A 14344-nucleotide genomic window follows, 5' to 3' on the forward strand; every position below is an offset into this window, starting at 1 on the left:
CATCACTCATATAGTCGACGATGCTCTTACAATGCTTGACCAGAACAAATCCTGCCTATTAATCCTACTTGATCTCCCATCAGCTTTTGACACTGTCAAACATGACCATCTCCTGAGCCTTCTTGAACGTAGGATGGGGTTTGCCTCTTTTCTCCTTAACGGAACTCAGAGAGTTAAAACCAATCAAACCCTCTCCAATGCCAGTCCTTGCACTCTGAGGGTTCCCAAAGGGTCCTCTCTCTCACCTACACTTTTCAACCTCTTAATTGAACCTCTTACTGAAATCCTCTATGCATCTAACATCCAATATCACATGTATGCGGATGACACCCAGTTATACATGAAAATCTCTACTCCTGACGATATCAAGACCCGGAATTCATAAACGGCGGACAAGAGACTTAGCATATTTATATCTTACTGATACAACTCGAAAATGCATTGGTAGTAGTGTACAATTGACACTCTACTTAGTGGAGACCTTTCAGATCTGGTTCTCTGTCAACTACTTGCACTTCCAAATAATTAATCACCCTGCGCAAGTATTTCTTAACGGCTTAGAACTCTGAGCCCTACTGGGACCTTGTCCCTGAGTGTGACTGAGATACTGTTTCTTCGCAAATACGATGTGTCTCCTCCTTGAACACCATATCACAGTAGTCTAGATATATATATATCACTTGAACGAGACACGTATATACAGACTGCCAGCAACTTACTGGCCATTCCATTCCGCTATTCCCCCTTTGTGTTTTGTGATTTGAGTGGGTATCTGAAAAGGGTTCTGAAGAAGGTGGTCGTTTCATCCCTTGTATCCCACCGAAACGAGCATCGACCCCCATTTTCAGTCCCGTGAACATATAATACATTTTTGGTCGTGGAGATGTTGTAACCTTTAGTCTCCTTTCCTTTCAGATGTGTTTCAATGTGAATGATGTACGAGTCTGAGATTGCATGAGTTGTGTTTTGTATGGTTTTGATATATGTAAAGATTTGTCCTTTCGGGGGGTTATTCGTTTAATAGTCATTGGTGTGTTTATCTTTTGTACTTATTGTGATACATTTTTTAAAAAAAGAGAAAAGCAATGAATTTATATTTGATACTTACGGAAAAAAATACATTAATAAGAAAATAAATAACAATGAATAAACTAATGTCTTGCTCATTTGATTGCACCTTTGTCAAGCCCATCTTGAATATAAAAGTATCTCAATAGAGAAGAAATCTAGGTCCTGAGGGAGGTTTTTCATTATATGTTTGGTTCTTTCCCCTCTTATCCCTGACCTTGAATTATCATTAGAGGGGGTCCCCCCTTTTTTTTGCATTTGATAACAAGACACTCAACAGAACCCTGCACAAATCCCTAAACTGGTTAACCTTCAACCATCTCAAACTTAACGCCCTCAAAGCGGAATTTCTCCTGATCTCACGGGCAAGCAAGCCCCAATCATGGAGAAATATATGAACAATCTCTCCTCTTTCAACTGCACACCACACATCATAGACTCTGCGAGACCTTTGGGAATAGTGCTGGATAAGAACTTGAACATGCAGTATCACATCAGCGCATCTACCAAAGAAGCAAACTTCCAATTGAAGATTCTAAGGAAATTAAAACCCTTCCTTCCCCCCCACCCGATGACTTCAAATCTTCTGTGCAAGAATGTAATCTCATGGTTGGTTATTACTGGGAGAAGACCAAGGATATGCTGGTCGTTGCGGATGGCAATTGTAATTGAATTATGCAATAAAAATTGTTTTTGCAAAAGTAATCTCATGGTTGGAATACGGCAGTACAACCCTCTGCGGTCTACCGAGGTACAGACTGGCCCCCCTCAGAGCATCACTGAATGCTGCTGCTAGGCTCATCACAGGCTCCAAGAAAAGCAACCACATTTCTCCTGATTTGAAATCTCTAAATTGGCTACCTTTTGAGACAAGGATTCAACTAAAACGTTCATGCATGACCCACAAAGCATTTAAATTCAACACTCCTCTGTATCTTGCAAATAAGCTAGAGCTGTCAGGCCGTGCCCGTTCCTCCATGAGTTCCAGTACCTTGTTGCTTAAACCAAAGAAATTTAAAAAAATGAAAAACTTACAATCAATCCTTGCCCCAAGAATCTGGAACTCCCTACCTACGGAAACTAGACTGATTCCATCAAGAGTGTCCTTCAAAAAGGAAGTGAAAACTTTGCGGATAAGTACTTTTCTGAGTTAGAAGTTTAGCCTCGGCCTTTCGTCATACCAGCCTAGATCTGGCGGGCCCACCAAGCCCAACGGCATTCTCCTCATCTAGTGTCACGACAACTCTTCTTGCTCTATTCTTCTTAAATGTTCTTCTGCCTTCCTGGTCATGCACCTCTGCTTACTTATGATACTTTGCAATGTTATGGTTCTTATACCTTCCTTTATTGTGTCATTATGTACCTGTTGTTATTTGTGTATATTGCTGCTAATGCTGCTTTTCTGCCACAATTGTCTCCCCTATGTGTTTCACAACTCTTCTGTAAAACTGTCTGATACCATCTAGGGTCATGTTCGCTCTATACAAAACGTTTTAAATAAATAAGATCAAGGGCGCTGTCGGATCTGGCACAAACCCTGTGGAATTATTGCCTGACTAATCACATATCCCTCTCGGCAGAATATCTGCTGAGTCAATTCAACCAGGTGGCGGACTAGTACTCTCGCCATTGGCAGGACACCAGTCTTTGGAATCTCCACCCGAGGGTGTTTCAAGCTCTCTCGCCGAAGTGGAGTCCTTTCTTGACTGTTGCTGTTCTCAAAAATTAGAACATGGAGAAGGGTGATGCCTTTCCTCCGTTTCCAATGAAGATGCAGCTGTCCACTCAGGTACGTCGATAGAGCGCAGACTTTGCCCACATCACGACTATATGGAGATCTCAAGCTTGGTTTCCAGTTCTGATGGAGCTTTCTTGGGATTTTCCAATTCCTTTACCCCTGTTTCTGGATCTCTTGTTGAATCCCAAAGGTAATCCTCAACATCAGGTGCTCTTGCTGACTCTGTCTCATGGCTTGGCGGTTTACAGGGAACGATGGAAAGCTCTGTTTTTCTTCAAAGGCTGTGGCCTTGTTCACCAGAGCTTGGGTGGATAGCACACAAAAGCGATACCGCTCTGCCTGGTCACGATGGCTCAGTTGGTGTCCTCAATGGCAGCTTGATCCCATGGATATGTTGTATGTATTTTGAATTACCTGCTGACTTTGCTACCGAAGGTTTAGCTTATTAGTCGATCAACACCTTTAGATTAGCCATCTCAGCTGGCTAGAGTTTAGTGGACAGACATCCGGTAGGAGAGCATCCCCTCGTTTGTAAACTTCTCAGAGCTATTAGGTTGTCTATTTCCCCAGAACCCAGATACTCTCACCTCTGGAACATTAATAAAGTTCTTCACCTATTTAAATCCTGGCCTTCTAATAAATACCTTTAAAGAAAACTAATATGGGCGAAATTTGCTACCCTGCTTTGTTTGATTTCATGCTGCAGATTGTCAGATGTGAGAGTACTGAACTTGACAGGTAGAGTATTTACCCCAGAAGGGGCTGTTTTAAATGTTTCTAAATGCACAAAATGTAATTCTAGGATTGTGTCATACCCAGCATTCCCTGATGTTCCTAAATTGTATGTTCGTATAGCATCAAAACGTACTAATCTATGACAGAAGATCTTTGTCCTCCGGGCGGACGAAAACTTTTTTTTGCGCTTACAAAGCCTCACAAAGCTGTTTCTTCCCCTGCCATTGGTAGATGGGTCAGATGTCTTTTGCGTGAAGCCGAATCAACGTTTCAAATTTGGAGCTCATTCTGTACGGGGAGATATGGCTTTCAAAGCTTTCTCTTTAGGAGCTCATTTGGAGGACATCCTTAATGTAGCAGATTGGTCCCCAGACTCTACTTTTAAAAGATTTTATTTTAAACTAGTTACACATCTGGCACCTCTAGTGGTAGAGAAGCTTTAAACTAGCCTAATCCTCGCCTCCGGTTCTGACATAGATTGAAAAATTTTCTAGCTATCGTAAAGGAAAGTTTCAATTCCCTTAAGGAATGGGAGGCGAAGATTAGCCCACTTTATTTGATTGGTCTCAATCTTCCCATCCTCGTATTATTGTATTGCTTGTGGTTTTAATACGGGTCATGACTTTGTTTCGCTGTATATCATGGACAAAATGTGCCTTTTCACTTTTCCGAACCTTGGACTATTTTGTCATACTGTTCTCTTTGTATTTCTCCTTTTGTTTTTCTCGTTATCTTACGTAATTGATCTTTCTTCTGAGAGATGGAGGCAAATAGACGATGATTCCAGAGAGAGGAGGATAGAACGTCTACGGGAACTATCTAATTACAGATACTGTTCTGATTAGAGGATTTGTTTGTTTTTTGTTGCAATGGACGGATGGGAAATGTAGTTACTGTTACATACTTTAAATGGCTGCTGGTGAATAAGGAAAGGAAAGTGTAATCGTCGCCTCCAAGTCCTTTAATATAATTGAAACTTTGCTTTCCGATAGCTAGGTCATTTATCATTCCCAGACACCTTTACCATAATGTTTGACAACGAAATACACAATTTCAGGGATCACGAGGAGGCAGATGCACTGTTAGAGCTGATCAAGAAGGCAAAGTACCACGTGGGATAAAAATGGACTTGGATTTTACATTCTCTATCTCCGGCTCGTCGTCCTAAGGATGTAATTAATGTGGAAGGATTAGAGGATCAGGGCCTTGCTTGTCTGCTTTTAGCTTGGACTAGTTAAAGTTTTCTTTCAGTGTTTTGTAATTTCACTTTCCTTTTTAGGTTGTATTTAATATAAATCTTAAAAGGGGCTTATAACCCGCCTCCTTGCTTTTCATTGGTTCCTGTGCTTGCCACTTACTTTTTCTCCATTTCTATAGGTTGTGGCATACTGTTTCCTACATTTACAAATACATTTACATTTACAAATACTTGTTGCTGTGCTTCTCTTATCAGTTTCCTGGCTACCAAGTACTGTTTCCATCTGCTTTTTCAGAACTATTTTTTGTAAGGTTTTGCCTGTACAGCACTTGCGCTTTTTATTTTATAACTGCTGGCATTTCTGTTCAAATGTTTTTGCTATCCGATCCTCTGTCTTTAATTAGTTTAAGTGATTTCTGTTTGACTGCGCTGTTAATTTTATTCTTTATACGAGGCTTGGAACGCATCAATCTCCAAGCCTCACTATCAGCCTTCTGTTACTTCAATCCTAGAAACGCGGACTAGCTGAAGATCACCGATCTGGTGTACGCCATCTTTCATATTTTACTCTATCATGCTGTGAAGTGCAAGTCGGGCGGCTGGCAAGTGTGGGTCGTCACGCTGTCCATCACACATTCAAAAGTGAGTTTTTCCTGGTGTGACAATGTCTCTAGGGCTGCAAGTGGGCCATTGGGTAGCTTGCCAGTCTTAATTATTGTAATTAAACGTATACATAACCTTAAATATTTATTGTTAGTGTCTAGTCATGGGGTGGTCCCATGCAAGGTTACAGTGCTGCTGAGTGGTAGAAGTGCCTGTAGCAGCAAAGGAAGAGACTGGATCAGCCTTCAACTGAGGCTTTTTTTAACATTTCACAGTGTCGAACATAAGATGGCACCGAGAACCAAATTGCACTGCATAGCGAAACTAGCTGTTGCCGCCCTTTTTCCATGCTTGAATATGTTTAATTCTCTTGTAAAGATTAAAAGGTCTTGATAAAGATCCAATTGCAAAAATAATCCTTTTGAGCCTCTTATGTTGCTTAATAAGTACTGTAATCGGATTTACATTTAATAGTTTTGCAAAGCTATCACGTTTCTGGGCACCTTGTTTAATTGGTTTGGTCACATTCTGGAAAAGAAATACTAACTGATGGTTCAGGAAGCACCGTAGAGGGAGCCAAATTCACTGTAGCAGGGTTATATGCCACCGCGAGATTCTGGGGCAGCGCAGTCTTGTTAAGCAGTTTGCCTTTTATCCTACCCCATCATGGATCTTTGACGGGCAGACTTGAATAATTAACACCAAGTTATTTAACGCCGAATCAGCGGGAGGAATAAAAAGCATTTGCAATGCAAATCGGTCTCGCATTTTGGGCCTTATAAGCATTTAGCCATGTCCCTTGTTCTTGGTTACAGGGTTCCTTACTGCCCCACACCTGGGCTGCCTAGTGCTTTTATTCTGGAGTTCATTTCAAAATTTACACCGTTTATCACACTGAGACACTTAAAAACACAGATTTACGAGGACTGGCGCATCCCTGCATATTAGCAGGGATGCGCCAGTAAAGATGTGACACGCAGGAATACCCTTGTGCCACCACGCACGCGTTGCATTTACAATGCAACGCACCGTGGCACAAGGATAGTCAGATGCGTGTCGCAACTTCTGGCGTAAGGGCAGCGCATTGCTGAATTCGTGTCGCAAGCGCGACTCAACTCTAGCAATGCTCAGGGGCAGCCTATACCTAACATGCTGCTTCACTCCTTACGCCTGCTTCAAGCAGGCGTAAGGTTTTGACGTAGCATGGACGTAAAAGTGACTCAGTGAAATCTTGTAGATTTTATTGCGTTACTTTTACAGGGCTTCTTTGCGACGGAACGCCCACCCTCCATACATTATACCTGACGCAGGTATAATGTAGAGCAGGGCTTTACAACGTGATGCATCTCACTAGATGCGTCGCGTTGTAAATCTGTCGCATGGTGGCGCATTGTTTACGACGCCGCTGCGTCACAGAAGTGACGCAACGGTGTCGTAAACATGTCGCAAGGAGCTTATAAATCTGCCCCACAGTTTTTATGAGACACATACATACGCACATACATATGTAAATATAGAGGAATGTTCTAAGGGGGTATGGGTTGCAACTGCAGGCCTCAGTTGAAGAGTGTACCTGAGCAGACGTCGCGGGAGCCAAGCAGCATCTGTCTTCACTCAGAAGTGCTGTATTCTGGTTGGTAGTAGCACTTCTATTATTGCGTGCTGTTAGCTAGCTGCCATCCGTGCCAGCCAGAGAGTCCACAGCACCTACCCCGCTACGAGAAGATTTCATTGCACTTTTTACAAGAATGCAGTTGATTTTTTAAAAAGATTTTCGTTTTCATTTACATGAATTCATCCGATGTTTGGCAGTATTCTGCACAACGTGTAAACGATCTGTAGGCCAATATAAAAATAACTGCGCCCCTTTTTTTAATGTTCGGTATTTTTTTTTTTTTTTTTACAGATGTGTGAAACTTCACAATAAAGTTCTGTGAATGGTTTGAATAGTACCCTGTCTCATTTAAATACGTTTTCCTTTAATTCATTTTTGTTGCTTTCGCAATACTTCTGAGTATTGCAAATTGGAGCACATTTCGATACATTATATAATGCAATTTAGGGAAGTTTGTGAACTTTTATAAAATTCCGTTCCCCTATTATTATGTGCACTTTTGCGAATAATTATGTGCACTCACAGGACAGTTTTGAAAACTTAACAGTTCTTGACAATTAGACTATTCTTGATAAAGAGATCTGTCTGTAAGTTTAATGTACGATCCCATGCAGAGTCGAGAGAGGGCCTGAACTTGTGCGGAAGGGTGTCGGCTTCATGTAGAGGTGTTAGATGGGTCGAGGGTGGTGGGGTGGCTAAGGCCACGCTTGGGGTGTGAGCTTGACCTGTGCTGCCTGGGTCTCTGCCGACCCCCGGGGAGCTGGGCTGCCCCTCCTTGGGACAGACGCCCATTTGTTTCATTCGAAGAGTATTTAAAGCAGGACGAGGGGAGGGGGCTGCAGAGAGACACCCCACTCCAGAGAGACTAGAGCCAAATTTCGGGGGGGGGGGGGCTAAGAATAAATTTCGGGGGGGGGGGGCTGAATCTTTAAGCAATAGGCAGAGTGGAGCTGCAGGGGCTCTTAGAAGGGGTGAAACAACAGCAATGCCTCATTAACATGCAAATGGTCTTTTAAAGACCTGTGAAGTGCTCGGGTGCGGCTGTGTGTGTGCCCGGAACCTGTCTCATCCCGGGCTGCCACACACGACGAGGGGGTGGGGGGGGGCTCCAGCCCTTTGAGTCCAATGGGTGTTGCGCGCCTGGACGAGACCATGGTGAAGATGCAGCGGCAGGAGCAGAGGAGAGCTAGAAAGGTGTTTAAGGAACCAGTACTCTTGGGGTATTTATGGGTGCCTTGTCTTGGGTGGTGTGCAGTGTAGCACTTTCTGTGTTTCTGTTTTTCACTCTCTGCGCTGAACTACATACTTTTCCCGTCTTTGGGAAGGAGCACATGATCGCAGTCTGAAAGGGCTATGAAAGGACTAGCCTGGCAAGCCCGGCTTTAAATGTGCCTGGTCGCTGAGGGTCTTAGACCCAGTAGTAATTAAACAAGCATTTACAATGCAATGGTCTCGGCATTGTTAAAGTTAGAGCTATTGGCATTGCTCATAACCCCCACCACAAATCTTCAACACAACACTTAACCAGCACTGTTAACCCCCTTTATTCTCCCCATGTAGGCACCAGCTGGCAGAGTTATATATTTACATGGCGCGAACTCCCCCGGAAGTTATTGGAGCGCTTTACATAACCCCGTATTTACATTACACATTCAGGCACGGGGAGATTTGGAGCGCCCCGCATGAGTGCCGGCTACGTTACACATTCAAGCACGGGGAAGGATGTGGACGCGACCCCGAGGGACGAACTCTGGCTTCCAGCACAAAAGTCGGCAGTCTAGCCTACGGGCAAAGTAATGATATAGCGTGAACTCGCCCGGAAGGTATTGGAGCGCTTTACATGGCCCCGTATTTACATTACACATTCAGGCACGGGGAGATTTGGAGCGCCCCGCATGAGTGCCGGCTACGTTACACATTCAAGTACGGGGAAGGATGTGGACGCTACCCCGAGGGACGAACTCTGGCTTCCAGCACAAAAGTCGGCAGTGTAGCCGACGGACAAAGTAATGATATAGCGTGAACTCGCCCGGAAGGTATTGGAGCGCTTTACATAGCACCATATTTACCTTACACATTTCGGCACGGGGAGATTTGTAGCGCTTTACATGAGCGCAGGTCACGTTACATATTCAGGTACGGGGAAGGATGTGGACGCTACCCCGAGGGACGAACTCCGGTCTCCTGCACAAAAGTCGGTAGTCTAGCCGACGGACAAAGCAATGATATAGCGTGAACTCGACCGGAAGCACACCACTGCCTTTCTCCGAGGTGAAAGCAGAAATGCCTCGGAGAAAGGCAGCGGCGTTTTCGGATTCGGGGGTGTGTTTTTCTCGAACAACACGCCCAGAAAATAATCGACAAAAAACACGCCCCCGAATCGCAAAATGACGGGGCTTGTTTGGAGAGACAAGCCTCTTCTCCAATGGCTGACCAGCATTTAAGAGGCCAGCCAATGGAGAAGCGGAGAGAAGAGGGGCGGGTTCAAGCCCCTCTTCTCCAAGTCATTAAATCTCGCGAGCGAGACTGCGCAAGCGCAGCCTTCGCTAGCCGAGACCTAAAAACGGACCCCGAAAAGGGTCCGCTTTGGGCCCTATAGTCATGTCCTTAACGTTTCAAGCAAAAAGTACTGATTCTTAACAAGGAGTGTCAAAAATTTTAATTTCACCCATGTTGTTCCTGCTTATAGTCTATATGCTTTACTTAATTTTGCATTCCTCGGGTGTATTTGTTTTTTTGGAGGATGTTCCTGCGTTTTTTCAGTCTTCATGTTACTCTTGTCTTGTGGTATCTTGATTTGAGCAGTGGTGGCTGGGTGCATTTGAAAGTGGTGGGGTGTAAAATTATGGCGGTACTGCACTGAAGCGAGCGTAGCGAGCTAGGCCGAACAACCTATGGGGGTTTCGGGGGGTTCTCTCGCTCCAGTCCCCACCCACCCCCCACCCCCACCGCGAGAAAAGTTTAAAAAAATAGTGGATAAATGGAGCATTTTTAAGCAAATTTGAGGCAGCAGGAAGGTTAATAATGCAATACACCCAGCAATGCCCCAGCCTCCTCCTTATGATCCCTATTACCCTCCCATCTCTCCCCTTCGATTCTTTCCACCTCTCTCAAGGACTGGAAGAGCAGCAGCACTTTAATCAGGTCCTCTGGAATTATGCAAGAGGGTTGACTACATTTTACAGTGTAATGCAGGGTAGTATTATTTCATTATTATGTCACTTTTTGCACATGTTAACACTATGCGAAGGGCCTTCCACTGTGCAGCCACATATTACTGCATTTTTAGTAACATTTGATCCTTTTTCTGATGGTTTTTGTTAAAATCTTCAACTTAGGCTGTAAATGATGGATTATATAGCTAAGGTATCAAAGCCATAATTATGCCTAAAACACAGCAGCATCGAATAAATCCTGTGGTCCTGGCTATAACTCTGGTACCCCAAAGTGGTGTTGGAGTGCGTGACTGCCGTGTCGTGAGATAGTGATGTGTGTGATATTAGGGTGAGTGTATTTGTATGAGGAGGGCTGGTGTCTGTGTTTCCGATTGTTTCTTTCTTGTGTCTGTGTCACATCTGTAACTGTCCCTACACCGTGTTCCCGTGTAGGGACAGTTTTAGATGTAATAATATGTATATATTCTCACTAAGAAACCTATGCCCAGTGTGAATTAAACACGGTGTGCAACAAATACCTTGAGTTTTATACTTTGTTCTGAATGTGCTTCTTTTGACTTGTCATATTGTACTGTTACTTTCTGGGACCACTGTTCCTACGCACTGCTAACTACCCAGGTCCCAGAGACTAGTATTGTGTTTACCCTTCTTAGGTAATTATGAGTGGTGTCGAGGCTGAAAGCAGCTGTGGTGTGTTAGTGATGTTTGATGTCACTCCATCCGAGCGGGGCAAAGATAAATAGTTTGGGTTACGTCAGTTACCCTGTGTTTACCTCACCATGCCCACCTCATGCAGCTTCTCTGGAGACCTCGCCTAGTCCCAGTGATCATCCCTGTAGTATCGCGAGCTCTCATGGGGATTACTGAAAGGAGGAGGTGTTGAGCGCGTGCGGGGACAGGTAGTGTATTGCGCATGTGTTGTGCACATTGCCATGTTTTGGTCAGGCAAAATGTCGCGCGACATCAAAAAAGAGTGCGATCACTCAGCCAATCCCACAACAAACCAGCATTTCTTAATGCAATAGGGCTAGTATTTACGCAAGACCTATTGCATTGGAAATGGGAGGGTGGGGGTCCAGGAAGGCACGAACTGGAGGGGTGGGGGCGAAAAGTCACAGACTGCGGGAGGGCCAAAAAGAGGTTTTCAGTAAAGGGGCCAATAGCCAGGGAAGGATATACAAGACAACATAGCCATCTGGAGGAGGGACTAACAAGCCAAAAACGAATCAAAATGCAGCATTTATGATTGAAGCCAATCAAAAATATGGGCATAAAGTGAGCGGAGATTTGGCCCACTATAGTGTATGCTGCATGTCTCGCAAAGCGAGCAGGGCGTTACCCTGCAACGTTATGCGAGACCTAAAAAGCATCCAGACCTTTCATGTGTTGTTAAACGTGCATTATTTCAGGCAGGAACCAACTGATTCACAAAAGCAATGAAAAGGGCGAAATGGGTAGGCAGGTTGTGTTCAGGCAAAGGAGAGAGGTAGTGTAGTGGTGGCCAACAAAGTTTAGCAGAGGCCGCCCCCAATGTGGCCATCGAGGGCCGGCACCATAACCGATGCCGAGCCTCCGATCAGAACCGGTTCGCGGCACCTAGAAGCGCTCCCTGAGCGGAGGAAAAACACCCGCAACCCCCCCCCCCCCCCCTCCTCCGCGGCGGAAGCCGGAGGGGCGCTGGCCAATGGGGACACAGGTGCCATACAAAACCCCCAATGAGGGGGCACCATGAGCTAGGCGGGAAAGCGTTGGGGGGGGGGGGGGGGGATATAAGGGCTGCTCCCCCAGGTTAGCTCCTATCTTCTGGAGCGGCGGAGCAGCGTTGGAGAGGAAATTCTTGTGGAGCTTTTGGCGGACTACCTGTTGGATGAAGCGAGCCATCCAGTGGAGAGAAACATCGCAGGAGCGGCCCCCCTTCGAGCCGACGGCTGAACGACACCCCCGACAACCGGGCGCCTCACGAAGATGGAGTAGAGTCGTTAGAAAGAGACGACAGAGTGCCTACCCCAGCCTCCAGCATAGTCCAGAGCGGAAGAAGATAGGAGGAAGGATGACAGGGTGCCTACCCGGGCTCCAGCGTCACCTGACCAGCCTGTGACTAAAGCGCTGGCAAGCCCGGAGAGAAAGGACAACCGGGTGCCTATCCCGGCCTCCAGCGCCACCGGACCAGACTGCGAACATTTCCGGTAGGCAAGACTGGTAGCCAGCCCCCGCACTGCCGGAGAGCCATGGCCGGTGAGCCCGATCCAGCCAGACAGCGGAGCGCGGGAAGAGCAGGCAGGCGAGTAGCATCGGGCGGCAGTCAGCCTCATCCCCAGTCTCGTTGCCCAGCACACAGCCCGGTGATGAAGAGCGCATGCGAGCACGCTTAAAGGGACAGACGCCGGGAAATTGGAATCGCAGGCGCACACACGGGGCCAGCTGTCGAGGCAGCCATAAAGCGCTCGATCAGGGTCGCCTCGTGCCTCACGCTCGGCGGAGCGGTTGAGCGGGCACACGCCCATAAGAAGCCTAGGCGTGGCTGAATGGCCAGAGCAGCCGAACAATGCATAGCAAGACAATTTTAGACAAAGAATAGGGGTTTTTGGTGCATAAAAACGGCGGCAGCACCCCACCACAGCTATTCAAGGCAACGGCGCATTTTTGAGGGGGCAACATAAAGTGCTTTGGTCCTGGAAAGACTGTGGCAGCACCCCTCCCCCAGCTCTCAGAACGTGGTATTGGTGCGTTAGTGGGCGGCAGCACCCCGCTTCAGTGACATCAGCTCCACTTGGTGCATATATCGGGGCGGCAGCACCCCACTTTGGGCACTTCAGCGGCAATACAAAGAATGGCGAAAAGAGGGAATGCACAGCAGCAGGAGGATCTCGGTGACCTGCTGAGAGGGATCAAGGCAGCATCGGAGGTCCATGGCAGTGACTGGCTGCAGCCCCACTTGTTGGATGATGCCGGCGAGGGTACACACAACCAACAGCAGAACCACACCAACGCGTCGGAGGCTAAGAGAAAAAGGCAGGCTCCAGCAAAACTAGCGGAAGCAGCAGCTCTCAAGAAGGCTCGCCAGAAGAGGGCCCAGTCACCTGATGTTTTAAAACCATGGCGCCACTGTTACTAAAAGGTTTAGGCATGCAGGGCACGGGAGCGGTGGGGGCCCAAGCAGAAGGAATACAAGGGGGCACGCAGGGAGCAGTAGCGACAGGTGCAGATGAAGAGGTTTCCGGGCTGCCCTGGCACCTTATAGACCCGAGGCAGGCACGGCAGAACACATTAAGGGGCCTGGGTGCGCAAGAAGCCGGGGGAGTAACAGAGTCACCATTAGCGGCCTGGGGGGCGCTGCCACACCAGGCAATGCACCCGCCTTACCCCAGACAGCGGAATCCTATGCGCGGCCATCACCCGGTCCAGCATCCCTGACCACTAGGGCCACAGGTCTGGCAAGCCTCATACCAATTGCGGTCAAGGAGAGAATTTGGAGAAAAGAGTTCATTGACATTTTCTCCCTGCTAGAAATACAATGAGTGGGGCTGGACCTGACAACATGCGATAAGAAGGATGAGGATAAGAGAGCGCAAGGAAAAGGAGCTTTGACAACTGTCTGGATGCATTCAGAATCATGGCCTGCATCATAGTGGAGAAATTCCCGCGCTGCGCAGCCGACCTATGGCTGTACGAAGCCAACATTCATAACGCAAGGCAATTCCCAGGCGACGCCTGGTTAGAATACGATAAGGGCTTCAGGCTAAAAATGCAGACACACCTAGAGATGGAGTGGAACGAGGAAGACGTCTCTGGATTTATTCATAAGGTGATGGTAGCTTAGGAGGCCAGGTCTTGGGTGGGGAGGAGCGAGCAGTCCTTTCGAGGATCCTTCTACAAGGGGAAAGGGAGGCCTTTCCAAAAGCCCAAGCAGTCCGGCGTGTGGAAAGCACCACATAATAATGGGGAGCCAGCAATCTGCTGGAAGTTTGAGGCAAACGAATGCACCTACGGGGCAGCATGCAAGTTCAAATATATCTTCTCCTCCTGTGGGGTGGGGGGGGGGGGCAACCCGGCAGCAGGGTGCAAGCACAAGAAGGAACACAAGGGAGACAAGAGAAAAAGAAGCAATGAGGGGCACACAGATGCCACGAGGGGGCCAACAGGGTGTGGAAAGTGCAGGCTAGCATGGTCCCCTATCAACACTCAACAGTTGCGCAAGCTGGCCAACAGAT

The sequence above is a fragment of the Triturus cristatus genome, chromosome 5_1 (genome assembly GCF_964204655.1).
Source record: "Triturus cristatus chromosome 5_1, aTriCri1.1, whole genome shotgun sequence".
Lineage (NCBI taxonomy): Eukaryota > Metazoa > Chordata > Amphibia > Caudata > Salamandridae > Triturus > Triturus cristatus.